The 14,584-nt window shown below is 44.1% G+C and overlaps 1 pseudogene; it reads left to right on the top strand.

Moving 5' to 3' along the window:
- Positions 1 to 1,803: 1,803 nt before the first annotated feature.
- On the top strand, positions 1,804 to 3,115 carry LOC122109253 (annotated as a pseudogene).
- The last annotated feature ends 11,469 nt before the right edge of the window (positions 3,116 to 14,584 follow it).

Below are 14,584 nucleotides of genomic sequence, written 5' to 3'. Positions count from 1 at the left end.
TGAGTAGCTAGAAGTACAGAAGTGAGCCACCAGAATGCAGCTACTTTGTCATTCCCAGCTAAAGTAGCCTCAAGGACTTGGATTTCTCCAGCCAATGCCAAGTCTCCCTAAAGAGCTAAGGCAGTTCTATGATCTGCCTCCTTCACTCTGTAGATACACCTGTAGCACCCTCAAGGTTTTAGCTGCATACAAAAGTTGGTTGTTGCTGACTGTAGATGGTTCAAGTCTGCAATACTAGCTACTCAGAAGACTGAGATATGAAGATCAAAGTCTGGTCAGCCCAGGCAGCAAAATCTATGAGCTTCCTATCTCCAGTTAACCATCAAAAAAAGCCAGAAGTAGAAGTGTGGCTCAAGTGGTAGAGCACCAGCCTTAAGCAAAAAAGCTAAGGGGCATCGCCCAGTTCCTGATTTCAAGCTGCAGTACTAGCAAAAACAAAGTCTGTTGCATCCTTATATATTTGCAATAGTTAGGAGAAAATTTGCATGCCACTGGTTACAGAACAAAAAATTATAATACTTAGGCATCAATCTAACAAAACACACCAGTTCTGAAATACATATGAAAAAGTCTGTTCATTTGAACAAGATGAGCAAAATAATGTTATTTGCCCTACCAGATAGAAGACTTGTTGCGTAAAGAGAAAAAACAGAACAAAACACAGATGGCAGAAATGAAACCACACTTAAATGGCAATATGGTCGGTGGAGAGGTAGAACATAGAGCAATGGTGCCGGTGGGAGCAGACCTTGCAAATCACTGGGGAAAGACAGCCCAGCAAAGGGTGGTGCTGGGACAATTCGTTATCCATAGAGAGAAAAATTAGATTTTTTGTATCACATAATATCTGAAAAATAAATTCTAATTGAGTTAGAAACTTAATTAAAAAAAAAAAAGGTTCAACTTTCAGGCTGTGTTCCTCTGGCTCACACCTGTAATCATAGTCACTTGAGGACCGAGATTGAGAGGATTTTGGTTCCAGGCTAGCCCGACAAAAAAGTTCACAGGACCCCCTTCTCAGTGGAGATTTGAACACTGTGTTACTACTTGTTATGACAGCCAAAATAGGCAAGTAGTAGGCCAGGCACATATTTGGGCTGGAAGTGAGAATTTATCTCAAAAATCATAAGCCTCGGGGAGAGGGGTAACACTGTTCAAAAAGAAATGTACTCATTACCTTACTTATGTAACTGTAACCCCCTCTGGGCATCACCTCGACAATAAAATTTTTAAAATAAAAATAAAAAAATCATCAGCCCAGGCCATTTCTTTTTTTTTTTTTTTAAAGAATATTTATTGAAACCTGTTTGCCACGAATAGAGATGACTTATTTTGCTGTTGGTTTGTTGTTGTTTTTTTTGCAGGGGGGGAAGGGGGAGGGTCCTATCGTGGGGCCTGAACTCTGGGCCTGGGTGCTGTCCCTCAGCTCTTCAGCTCAAGGCTACCGCTCTACCACTTGAGCCACAGTGCCACTTCCGGCTTTTTTCTTTTTGCTTATGTGGTGCTAAGGAATCGAACCCAGGGCCTCATGCATGCAAAGGCAAGCACTCTACCACTGAGCCACCTTCCCAGCCCCAAGCCCAGGCCATTTCTACTCAGCCACACCCAAGCCAGATGTGCAGCGTGCTGGATGTCAACACCCTCAAAGAGAAAGGGATGTTGGGCACTGAAGGTAGAGAGGGATTTGTGGTGAGGGTTCAGAGTTTACCCTCTTCCTGCTTCACCAATGAAATGCAGCAATTTTTCCCTGACTACAAAATTCAAAACCATTTGAAACTCTTGTAGAGCTTGAATCAGAAAGCTGAAGTTAAATGGGTCATGGGAGGTGGGGATGGAGACTATGAGAAGCAGATATGTTTAAGTGTTCGAGTCAAACAGCCTTGAAAGGGATTAGGTGTTGGAACATACTGGTCCAAATAGTTCTGACACAGCCAAGGCTGGCTTTCTATGGCTGAGAAGACTCCCCTTTGGTTGTAGCAAGGAAGAAATTGGGCAGTTACTCTCAGGGCTGGAAATCATGCCAAATGGGAGAATATCACCAGTAGACTACCAGGGGAAGAATGCAAGGGAGACCTTTGTGCAGTTTGCCACACAGGAAATAGTTGGACAGGCTCTTTAAAAGCATAAGGAAAGAATAGGGCACAGGTAAATTGAAATTGTTCAGGTCAGATGAGCTGAAGGTAGAACTCATTATGATCTACCATGAAAGCTTGTGGCCCCGTCCCCATGACAGAGCTGGGGCTGGCAGAGAGCATAAGAGTATTGCAGAGGAGCTGGCTTTGAGAGGCTTTGAGAGGATGAGGTGTAGTGCTTATGGGGGAGGCTATCAAGGCTATGATTAGAATGCCTATCACCATGACTATAGAGATGGGTCACATAGATTGGAAAGAGACCTCAAGTATTGTTTTTAGGAATGCCCAATCATAGATATGGAGATAATGGCTCTACTTTCTAGAGCCCATTGGGATCCTGTAGACACATCTAGATATTACCTTCAGAGCGACTGAGAATGACATTTATATTTTTTTCACCTCTCAACTATGTGAGATTATACTCTGACATTGGTCTTAGTGGCAGAGTGAAACAGGTATCAAGTTTGCAGTCATAAAGATGCTATGGCAGGCTGGACACTAGTAGCTCACGCCTATAATCCTACCTACTTAGGGAACTGAGCTCTGAAGATCATGGTTCAAAGCCAGCCCAGGCAGGAAAAATCCATGAGACTCTTATCTCCAATTAACCGCTAGAAAACCAGAAGTGGAGCTGTGGCTCAAAGTGATAGAGCGCTAGCCTTGAGCAAAAGAGCTCAGTGATAGCATCATGAGTTGGAGTTCAAACCCCACAGCAACAAAAAAATAACAATAAAAAAGACAAAGCCAATATGCTACAGGGATATGAACAACTCTTCTTGAATTCTACAGCAGGTGCTTATGGTAGCCAAATAATGAGAGCTGTGAGCTGGTCAAACCAGTTTAGTATGGTGGCCCAGCCAGTCAGCAACCAAGTGATGCATATGAAGGCAGCTATGGTGACCAGAGCAGCATGAGTGGATATGACCAAGTTTTACAGGAAAATTCCAATGATTTTCAGTCAAACATTGCCAAGGAGCAATGAGCCATGGCTACTACCATGGTAGAAGCCAGGCATCATGGGCATGAAAGATAACTACCAAGTCCAAGCATGAATGCTGGATGAAGAATGTAATTGATCCTCATCATCGACTCTTGCTCAACATTTTTAAAGAAAGCCAACAAAAGTTCAGTTTAACAGGTTTTGCAATCCAGCCTTGTGATTTATACTTATTCTGTAGATGGAAATAGGCTATTATAAAGACCTGAGTTTCAGGAATTTTGTGTGTGTGCCAGCTCTAGGGCTTGAACTCCAGGCCTGAGCATTTTTCCTCAAGGCTAGTGCTTGAGCACTTGAGCCACAGCTCCACTTCCAACTTTAGGGTGGTTAATTGGAGGTAAGAGTCTCACAGACTTTCTTGCTTTGGACAGCAATTCTTAGAACCTAGTCTCCTCAAAAGCTAGAATTACCGGTGTGAGCCACTGGCATCCAGTTGAGGTTCAAGATTTTTTAACACAGCAATCATCTAGGATGTAAGAGCAAAGTTGAACAAACTTTGAACTGTTCGAAATCTTCAGCTCTTCTCAAATTAGTTATATTGTAGGATATACTTGAGCAGCAAGTGTATTCAGATTAAAGCAGTTAAACTATGCTAAATGTTCCTCTTATACCACATTACCTAAACAGTTTGCATAAATGTTGAAAGACATGCTTTTTTGTAAAACTCAATAAAGAAGGGTTGTGTCTACCATTAAAAATTAAATATTTGTCATATTTATTCATTCTAGTTTCATTTGATAACCTGTGAAGGCACTGAGTTTTGGTTTTGGTGGGTTTTTTTTTTTCTTTTATGCTGATACTGGGGCTTGAACTCAGGGCCATAAACTCTTTTGCTTTAGCTTTTTTACTTAGGGCTGGTACTCTACAACTTGAACCACAACTCCCTTTCAAGAATTTTGCTAGTTAACTGGAGATTTTAAAAAAGTTTCAAGATTTATCTTCCCAGGCTGGCTTCACACTGTGATCCTCAGATCTCAGCCTCCTGAGTAGCTAGCACAGTTTCTGGTGTTTGTCACAGGTCTCTGACATCTGTGTTCTATTATTCCACAAACAACATCTCTGACCACTTTCAACTTTTCCAGAACTTGCCTCAAAACATATTGCAAGTCTTGATATATTCCTCGCAACCCGAATCTCCTACGTTGCACTTGTTACCTTAATGTCAATAGGAGCCTCACTGTTCATCGTTGCCTCAATCCCCTCACCTCCCATAAATGTCCAACCCCCCCCCCCAAGTTTCTGGCAAATGATGAGAGACTCCTTAGGTCCTGATGCTGACCTCTGTCTCTGCAGCTTCAAATTCCATCCAAAACAAGTGGAAAATATAGAAAGAGCTCATGAACACAAAGCGTATTCCAAAATATTAATGAGTCTCAGGGAAGATTTGGTTCCATCAAGGGAGAAATTAAAAGAGATTTCTTTAAGAAAAAAAAAACTAAGAGGGTTGGGAAGGTGGCTCAGTGGTAGAGCGCTTGCCTGGGTTCAATTCCTTAGCACCACATAAGCAAAAAAGAAAAAAGCTGGAAGTGGTGCTGTGGCTCAAGTGGTAGAGCGCTAGCCTTAAGCTGAAGAGCTGAGGGACAGCACTCAGGCCCAGAATTCAGGCCCCACGACCGGACCCACCCCCCAAAAAAAAAAACTAAGAATGCAATAGAAGATAGTATTCTTCATCAAAACTAGGTGTTATCACGGATGGATGGAGGCAAGGGAAAACTCAACCTACTATGCCCAGAAGAACCCTGGAGTGGAGCAGCCAGACCAGGCCAGCAAGACAGACACTTTCCTGGCTCTATTGGCCTGTGTTCCAGCTCCTACCAAGCTCTTCATCACCCTCTTTCTGGAAACACCCACCTGCCATAGAAACCTACTTCCCTCCTTACCAGTCCCCCTCTACCTGCTACCTTTCTCTAAGCTAATACCATCGCCCCCTGCTGGCCCATCATGGTCTCCATTATTTCTCTCCAGCCAGGTCCTCCAGTCCCACCTCTTCTAAATTGAGAAGGCTCAAGAATACTCCAGTCAACCCCTACTGCTCTAAGGAGCCCCAGGGACACGTCACTGACTTCTTGGCATTAGACTAAAGGGTTTAACAGGAATTAATGTTGGGATCATTCTAACCCAGCTACATGATAACCTATCCTCACCATCACACAAACAGCAATCATAGCCAAGGCTAGGTGTCGCACTATGGTTAGGGCGGAAGATGCCCGCCCCCCCACCCCCCACCCCCCCACCCCCGACTTGGTTCTTCAGGCCTGCAAAGGGAAAGGCAATGGACTACAGCAACAAGGAAGAATGAAAATGGTTTGGTAAACTCCCAGCTGGGTAAGGATGGGCTAGTCCCAGGGGACTGGTGACTGGGATCACATCTGCTCTGAACTGCCCTGAAACAAAGAGGATTTAATCTCGAGGTGTGTGGAATTTTTCTCATAGATTAATCCCATTAGTAAGGTGCAGAGCATGTAAACTCCTCCCTGCTTGTTGGCATGGTCCCTCCACCTGTCACCCAAGACAGTGAGCAGGCTATGACCTGGCCCCTCCCAGGGCCCAGGACCTGTATGACCCCCAGGGGCCCATGGGTCACCCCACACTCATCCTACCACCTTCTGCCTTATCCTCTGGCCTCTCCAAATAGCATTATGGACCGGCACAGAGCCTGGAGAGTCCTCAACGAGAGACCAGCTCAGAGGAGCCAGAGATCTCTGAGCAGTTTGGAGCAGTAAAGTTACTGAGAAGTCTGCAGGGCAGAAGCCAGGACTCCAGACAAACCAGATGAGGTGAAGCCACCTCTATCCTTTTCTCCTACATGCCTCCTCTCCTCCAATCTCTTCCCCTGCACCCAATTTACAAAGCATCTCCTAAGGGCCAGGCTGTATCCCAACACCAGAGAAAGGATTGGCAAGACAGAAGTCTCATCTTCTCCCAGCTTATAGTCTGAGAACTAAAAGTTGTTTTCAAATTTTCTTGTTCTCCTCTTCCTTTCTGTTATTTAAAAAAAAAAAGCAAGATGCCAGTGGTTTATGCCTGTAATCCTAACTACTCAGGAAGCTGAAATATGAGGATCAAGGTTCAAAACCACCTGGGCAATAAAATCCATGAGACTCTTATCTTCTTCTTTTTTTGTTTTTGTCAGTTGTGGGTCTTGAACTCTGGGCCTGAGTGCTGTCCCTCAGCTCTTCAGCTCAAGGCTAGTGCTCTACTACTTGAGCCACAGTGCCACTTCTGGCTTTTACTGTTTATGTGGTGCTGAGGAATTGGACCCAGAGCCTCATGCAAGGCAAGAACTCTACCACTGAACCACCTTCCCAGCCCGACTCTTATCTTTAGTTACCAAAAAGCCAAAAGTCGAGCTGTGGCTCAAGTGGTAAAGTACTTAATCAGAAAAGCTAAGGGACAGAGACCAAGTTCAGGCCTCAGTACTGATACCAAAAATAACAATCCATCCTCATTATAGGAAATTTGAACTATTCCAAAGCACATATATTAAAAAATAAAAAATATTCAATTTTTTTCAAATAATTTTACTGTGTGTGAAAGAGAGAAAAAGGAAGAGAGAGAGAATACATGCATGTGCATACACACACGCACATTCCACTCCTAAGGCTTGAACTCAGGGCCTGAATACTGTCTGTGAGCATTTTTCGCTCAAGGCCAGCTCTACCTGCAGCCATTTTGGTGGCTCATTGGAGATAAGAATCTCACTTACTTTCTTGACTAGGTGGGCTTTGAACCTCTATCCTCACCTCTCCTGAGTAGCTAGGATTATAGGGCATGACCCACTGGCACCCAGCTTACTTTTTTTTTTTTTTTTTTGTCAGTTGTGGGGCCTGAACTCTGAGCCTGGGCAGTGTCCCTCAGCTCTTCAGCTCAAGGCTAGCGCTCTACCCCTTGAGCCACAGTGCCAGTTCCGGCTTTTTTTTTTCTGCTTATGTGGTGCTGAGGAATCGAACTCAGGGCCTCATGCATGCAAGGCAAGCATTCTACCACTGAGCTACCTTCCCAGCCCCCAGCTTACTTTTTATATTTTATTACTACTTCTATTTTTTAAATATTTTTTTAATTTTTCATCAAACCAATGCATGCACACAGATGGGTTTTTCTTTTAAGTTAAATAGTACAAAAGAGCTAATAATAAAATGTCAGCATTCCCTGCCCCTCCTGCATGCCCTCTCCTTAGTGAAATCCTTTTTATAACTTCTTTCCCTTATTCTGCAAATGCTAGTATCTAATAATGGGGTGTAGGTTTCCACCACTTAGCCATTCCTACTGTATCCCCACAGGAAAGACCAAGATTTAACTCTCCTCAGTCCTGTTCCTCAACTCCTCTCCCTAACCTTCCTCCTACGTTTTGCTAGTTATTTTAGCTCTTCCCTTGACTACCTTTGTAAACTCTCAATCCCAAATCTAAGCCTCCCTTTGTTTTAGACTCGCCCACTATACCCCTCAGCTGTGGGAGGAGGGAGTGCTCCCACCCTCCCTCCAGCCTCCTGCCCCACCTTCCTCCTCCCACCTCCTGTCAGACTTTTGCTTTTATGTTCTTGAGTAAAGTATTGACACTTGGATCAGGAACCATTCTAAATTTTCAGGTTTTGCTTGTAGATTTACCATGAATAATTGAAAACTAAAATACCATGTTCATATAATGGGATAATTATAGTACGGCAACATAATTACTGTTTACTTCTTAGCTAGAAGTTGTGCAGCTGTCACTTCTTTGGTGGACCTGGGTCATGACCTATGGTCTCATTCTGGTTAATATTTCTAGCATCACAACAAAGGTACCCACATACCATGTTCATCTCAGCCCAGCTCACAATAGCCATGTTATGGAAAGAGCCTAGATGCCTAACAACAGATGAATGAATTTTTTAAAAAAAAGTTACACTCATACACAATGGAATTTTATGTAGCCATCAGGAAGAATGAAATTATGTCATTTGCAGGAAAATAAATGGATCTGAGAAATACATTGAGCAAAGTAAGCTAGACCCAGAGAGAAAGGGTGCATTTTCTCTCACATGTATGTCAAAATACAGCCTCTTTTGCCAGGCACTGGTAGCTCACACATGTAATCCTAGCTACTCAAAAGACTGAGATCTGAGAATCCAGGTTCAAAGTCAGTCCAGACAGAAAAGTCTACAGGACTCTTATCTCTGGTTAACTCTTATCTCTGTATCAAGTGTTTGAGCTCCAGCCTTGAGTGAAAGGAATACTCTCAGGCTTTGAGTTCAAACCCCAGTACTGACACAAAAACAAACTAAATACAACCTCCCATATAAACCCACATGGAGCATATATGCTTATATGAACAATTTAGTTGCCTAATTATAGTATATGCAAGAAAAATTGTTGGGGTAAACCGTTTAAACAATTAACAGTTTAACAAAATAAGTATCAGGAAGCTGAAACAAGTTTGGGAAGGGGATAGAGGGAAGGGGTGTATGAAGGAAAAGGAAACAAGGGACAAATACAGCCCGAATATTCACTGTGCACATATGATGAAGGAAGTAGATATCTTTGGGTCTAAGGGGAAGGAGCAGATAGGATTGGGAGAATGGAAGAAGAGGTGACTCAGATCAAGAAGCACTGATGGACAACCTTTTGAAGCTCAGGGAAAATAATCATTCCTAACTATCAAAGTCAAATTCATACCATTTTCTTTCTGCTACATATTGAATGCTGTAAGTTGAGTTCAAATACTGCGAACTAATCCCCACTATGATGGCATTTGCGGGTGAGATCTTTGGGAGATGGTTAGGCCATGAAGGTAAAGACCTTGTGAATGGAATTGTGTCCTCCTAAAAGAATCTACAGAGAGTCCCTTTGTTCCTGACACTATGGGGAGACACAGCACAAAAGACAGCCATCTGTGAACCAGGAAACAGGTCCTCACCAGACACTGAATGGGCCTTGGACTTCCCAGAGTCAGGAACAATGTGAAATAAATTTCTGTTGTTTGAATCACTCAGTCTATGGGATTTTTGTTATAACAGCCTGAATGAACTTAAACTGCTAAAACATTTTAATTTTGTCTTTTGTTTGAAATTGTGCAACATTTTGATGTGCCTTCTCCCAGCTCCTGACTTTTTTTTTTAAAGAATTTTCTGTTTTAACTATAGTTACAACTGCTTTGGGGAGGGAGTTCTCTTTTTAAGAAACTTATGACTTTTATATTATTATGTATTTTTTCTTTATAATATAAAGTTATACCTATTGCCATGTAACTCCAGCTTTTCACCCTAGTGCATGTAATTTTTCCACCAAAAATCTTTTTCTTTTTTTTTTTTGGAAACACAGTGTTTAATTTCTTTGCTTTCTTTTCTCTTCTTTTTCTTTTAAATAGTATTGGACTTTGAACTTAGGGCTTTGTGTTTGCTATACTAGCACTCTACAGCTAAGTCACACCACAACAGCCCTTATTGAATCCCTTTGTTTTTTTGTTTTGTTTTGTTTTGTTTTGGGAAGGGGGGTCCAGTCATGGGGCCTGAACTCTGGGCCTGGGCGCTGTCCCTCAGTTCTTCAGCTCAAGGCTAGTGCTCTACTACTTGAGCCACAGCGCCACTTCCCGCTTTTTTCTTTTTGCTTATGTGGTGCTGACGAATCAAACCCAGGGCCTCATGCATGCAAGGCAAGCGCTCTACCACTGAGCCACCTTCCCAGCCCTTATTGAATCCCTTTGAAGATGTAGTTTTCTTCTGGTTCCTGCGGAGGTGAAAGCATCACAAGTAGGCTATCAGAAGCCAGATAGATGATGGGTGAGCAGTACAGAAAAAGAGGGGATATTTTTTTTTTGGGGGGGGGGGTCCGGTCATGGGGCCTGAACTCTGGGCCTGGGCACTATCCCTCAGCTCTTCAGCTCAAGGCTAGCACTCTACCACTTGAGCCACAGCGCCACTTCCAGCTTTTTTCTTTATGCTTATGTGGTACTGAGGAATCGAACCCAGGGCCTCAGGCATGCAAGGCAAGTGCTCTACCACTGAGCCATCTTCCCAGCCCCAGAGGATTATTTTTTTATGTGTGTGATTGGTTGGTTGGTTTTTGGTTTTGCTTTTGTTTTTGTTTTTTATCATGTTCTGTTTTTCTAGGTTTCGCCAGGATTACGGTGAGTTCCTTTGGTCTTCATTCATATCTGAGTATCTTTTTTAGCTCAGAAGGTTTTTCTTGGTGTTGTAGATTTGCTCTCAGCTTCTACTGGGCCATGGAACCACTTTAACCACATGGGGGCGCTGCCACAGTGCAGAGTCCAGTGGAATCAGACCCAGCCAAGGACACGTTCAACAAGCTCTGTGATCTCCACTGTTGCTTAACCTTCCTAATTGTGGTTCCTCGTGTGTAAACAGAAGGTAATAATACCTTGCAAGGATTAAATATCATGTTTATAGAGTGACTCACACAGTGACTTGTCCCCAAGAACTATCAGGTTGCAAAGGACCTAAAATTTTACCTTTTTGTTCAAGACAAAGTCAGAAAGAAACATGAGGAGCAAGAAAATAACTCTTCTGTGACTCTAACTTCTCATTTGTTGTTCTCAACTTCTGTTGGATGCTCAATTTGCCATGCATTAGCTTATGGTATATTTAGCTTTTCCCTTTGCTGGGATTCCACCCCCTTCCTACCTCTCCTTTCCTTTACCCCCACCACAAACACACACACACACACACATACACACACACACCACCCCTATGTACTTTTACTGTGACCAGGATGACATAACCCACAAGTGTGGATTTCAGGGCTGGGGAGGGAAAAAAGCACTCTGCTGACACTTCATTTGGGCAATATTGGTATTTATTGCAAAAGATCCAGCAAACTCCATTTCCTCAAAACATTCCAAAGGAACTCACCAGGAAACGCTTCCCCAGTCAACATCATCTTACTAAAATTCCAGACATTTCCTGACATGATTCCATAACTGTCCTCAGGGAGACCATGTTTCCTGGATATAACTCTGTGTCTGCTGTGAGCTCTGTTATCTTGGTCTATCATCCATGTACGCAGAGCCGCACTGTACTCAGGCACTAGCTGCCAGTTGCCTCCTATGCTACCAAACAGGAGAGGTTTGGTCAGAGCCCACATCAGAGCCCAGGGCTCTGGGACCAGCTAGGTCCACACCATGGCAAGGAGGAAGAAGGCAGTATAATGAGGATCACACCAGAACCACATGGAAATGCCAGGGAAAGCCTCTAGGAATGAGGACAAGGCATCAGAAAGGGAATTCCTGGACAGATGAAAATGAATGCAGGAGGTCACCAGTGATTGACTGGCCTCACAGTCTTCTCAGGACACTCAAAATCTACAGAGTTCTTTCATCCCCATCATTTGGTCCCATTTAACTTGCCAGCTTCATGTCGCTGGTCTTTACCAGCTCCAGGAACAAGCATTTCCATTGGATCAGAGAGGCCAAGGAATCTTTTTTTCAAATGTGCTCTTTTTCCCTAAGAGCACATGAATCTATTGCCAGGCCCCCTAAGATGAGGGCTGATCTCGAAGACAGGAAGGGGGAAAGAAGAAACATGATTTGAAATCCAAGTGCATAGGACCCTGCCCAGCAGGGCCACTCTCCAGAGCCCAGGCCCAGCACTGAGTTGGTTCTCCAGCTCAGACACAAGGGAATGGCTGAGGTGGAGGATGTCCCCAAGGGAAAGCTGACTCCTACATTTGTGTTGGCACCCCATCAAGTGAGCACATCAGATAGGCTGCTAGTGATTATCTGGCACCTGCTGCATACCGGGCTCAGAGCTGGACAGGAGGAGCACAGCAATGAGAAGAAAGCTTGAGACCAAGGTGCTGTTGAAACTTTGAAACATTGCAGGGCTGTGAAGGTGGCTCAGTGGTAGAGTTCTTGCCTTGCATTCATGAGGCCCTGGGTTCAATTTATCAGCACCCCATAAGCAGAAAAGACCAGAAGTGGCACTGTGGCTCAAGTGGTAGAGCCCTAGCCTTGAACTGAAGAGCTGAGGGACAGCACACAGGCCAAGAGTTCAGGCCCCTCGACCAACAAAAAAAAAAAAAAAAAAGACATTGCAGCTGGGCACCAGTGGCTCACACCTATAATCCTAGCTACTCAGGAGGCTAAGATCTGAGGATTGCAGTTCAAAGCCAGCCCAGGCAGGAAAGCCTATGAGACTCTTATCTCCAATGGACCACCAGAAAACTGGAAGTGATGCTGTAGCTCAAGTGGTAGAGCACTCACCTTGAGCTGAAGAGCCGAGGGACAGCGCCCAGGCCCAGAGTTTAAGCCCCATGACCAACAAACAAACAAACAAATAAATAAATATCATTGTTCTTCCACCCAACCTCCATCTCATACCACTTCAATCTGCCCTGCCAGACTTCACTTTCTGCCTAATATTTAAAGGGACTCTAGTTGTAAGGTGTGTGCACCATTTCCCCTTCAGCCAGGCTGAAAGAGACTTGGGTGCCCTTCCCAGGCTTTCTCCCTAATAAAACCTGTTGTACTGTTAAGGTTCGCCTTTCTGATCGTTTTCTTACCCTCAAGGCTGGTGCTCTAACACTTGAGCCTCATCAGTTCTAGCTTTTTGGTAAACCACCAACAGCCTCATGAACTTTTCTGTGCAGGCTGACTTGGATCCTCAGCTCTTAGCCTCCTGAGTAGCTAGAATTACAGACATGAGTCCCCAGCACCCAGCTTAATTCTTTTCGTCTGTAATGGTATCTTTTCAAAATTGCTAGGAGGTTTATCAACCCTTAACCCTCTTTTTATTAGTTGTTTGTTTGCTAGGGGTTTTGTTTTTGTTATTGTTTGTTTCAACAAGATTGAGATTGGAACTCAATACTTGCCAGGCAGGCACTCTACCACTGAGCCATACCTCCAGCGCTGTCTTCTTATTCTCTAGGAAGACCAGACCTGATTGTCCACACAGTGGCCAAGGCTGCTGTCACCTCAGCCCCCAGCCCTTGGCCTGTGGAGCACTCACAGAGTCTCTGTAGCCAGCAAGCCTGCCCTGCAACTTTACTCACACCTACCTGCCTTCCTTTACTGACATATCATACCACTTGTTTCTGGGTGCTGGGATCCACAGCATCTTCTCCTGGAAGCTTCCTCAGCAGTACCTACTACTCCCACAGCCTCCTCAGCCTCCAGGTTCTAAGGGTAAGCAGGATGGTGTCTGTAGGCAGTGGACTAGCCCTTCCACTGGGCTTGGCCTTCAGCCAGCTCCTCTTGGTGTTGTGTTTGTTACTGTTTGCATCAAAAGAATAACCACATACAGTAACAAATCGAGCTGTATATTCTCAACAGCCACAGTCTGTATGCCCCATTTCCACCTGGAGCCCTGGTGGGTGCTCAGTACATAGTGTGCTCAGTTCCCTGTGGGTCTGTGACCATACTACGCTGCCTGTGCCACTGCTGATGCTTAGGGTTCAAATTTTTAAAAAATTCAAGCCAGGTGCTAATGGCTCATGCCTGTAATCCTAGCTACCCAGAAGGTTGAAATCTGGGGATTGAGGTTTCCAGCCCAGGTAGGAAAGTCCATGAGACTCTTATCTCCAATTAACTTCCAGAAAACCAGACCAAGTGGAGCTTGTGGCTCAACGTAGTAGAGCTCTAGCCTTGAGCGAAAAAGTTCAAGGACAGCACCCAGGCCCTGAGTTCAAGACCTATGACTGACAAAAAAAAAAAATCAAAGAATATAACTTTCTCCATCCTGTCTTCCAATCCCAATCTCCAGAGTCAGTTACTACTTTTACCTGCTACTTCTGGCGTCAGAACTAAGCTTGGTCACTTGAGCCTGAGGCTCACAAGAGCAATGAGCTGCTCCTCTGTGGCCACCATGTGTGGCTTTCTCCCCCTTAGGGAGGTGACTGTTGCCATAGTTTCCAGCTGCCCACACCCTTGAGCTTTGAGGGATCTAGTAATGGAAAGGTATCTCTGTTCTCTTACAACAAACTATTATGCTACATAATAAGTATTTACAATGTTAATTATTGTTTATTTTTACTATGTTACTGCTAGTGCAATAATTATTGTAATGATCACTTAGTATAGTACTGTGCTAAGCATTGTCAATACATTATTTCTTTTCATGCTCACAATAGTGCTGACCACTGTTTTCATCCCCATTCAAAGATGACTAACTTTGGGGGCACTTTCTTTAAATAAAACCTCAATGGGAAGCCTGATATATGAGAAACATAGGGTTGTTAAGCCACGCATGGTGATTCACACTTGTAATCCAACACTTGGGGGCTGAGGCAGGAGGATTGAGAGTTCAAGACCAGCTGGGATTCAGAGTTCAAGACCAGCCTGCTACGTAGCAAGACCTATTTCAAACCACAAAGAGCTAGGATATATAGCTCAGTGGAAGAGTGCTTGTCTAGTTGCACCAGGCCCTAGGTTCCATCTCCAGTACTGCAAGAGGAAGAGGGAGGAAGGAGAGGAGGAGCATAAGGATAAAGATCACAGTCAGGTGCTAGTGGCTCACACTTACAATCC

The sequence above is a fragment of the Dipodomys spectabilis genome, unplaced genomic scaffold (genome assembly GCF_019054845.1).
Source record: "Dipodomys spectabilis isolate Male_0828 unplaced genomic scaffold, ASM1905484v1 ptg000069l, whole genome shotgun sequence".
In the NCBI taxonomy this organism is placed as follows: Eukaryota; Metazoa; Chordata; class Mammalia; order Rodentia; family Heteromyidae; genus Dipodomys; species Dipodomys spectabilis.
Note: the sequence above shows the minus strand (reverse complement) of the source record. Positions and strands in the feature narration are given on the sequence as shown.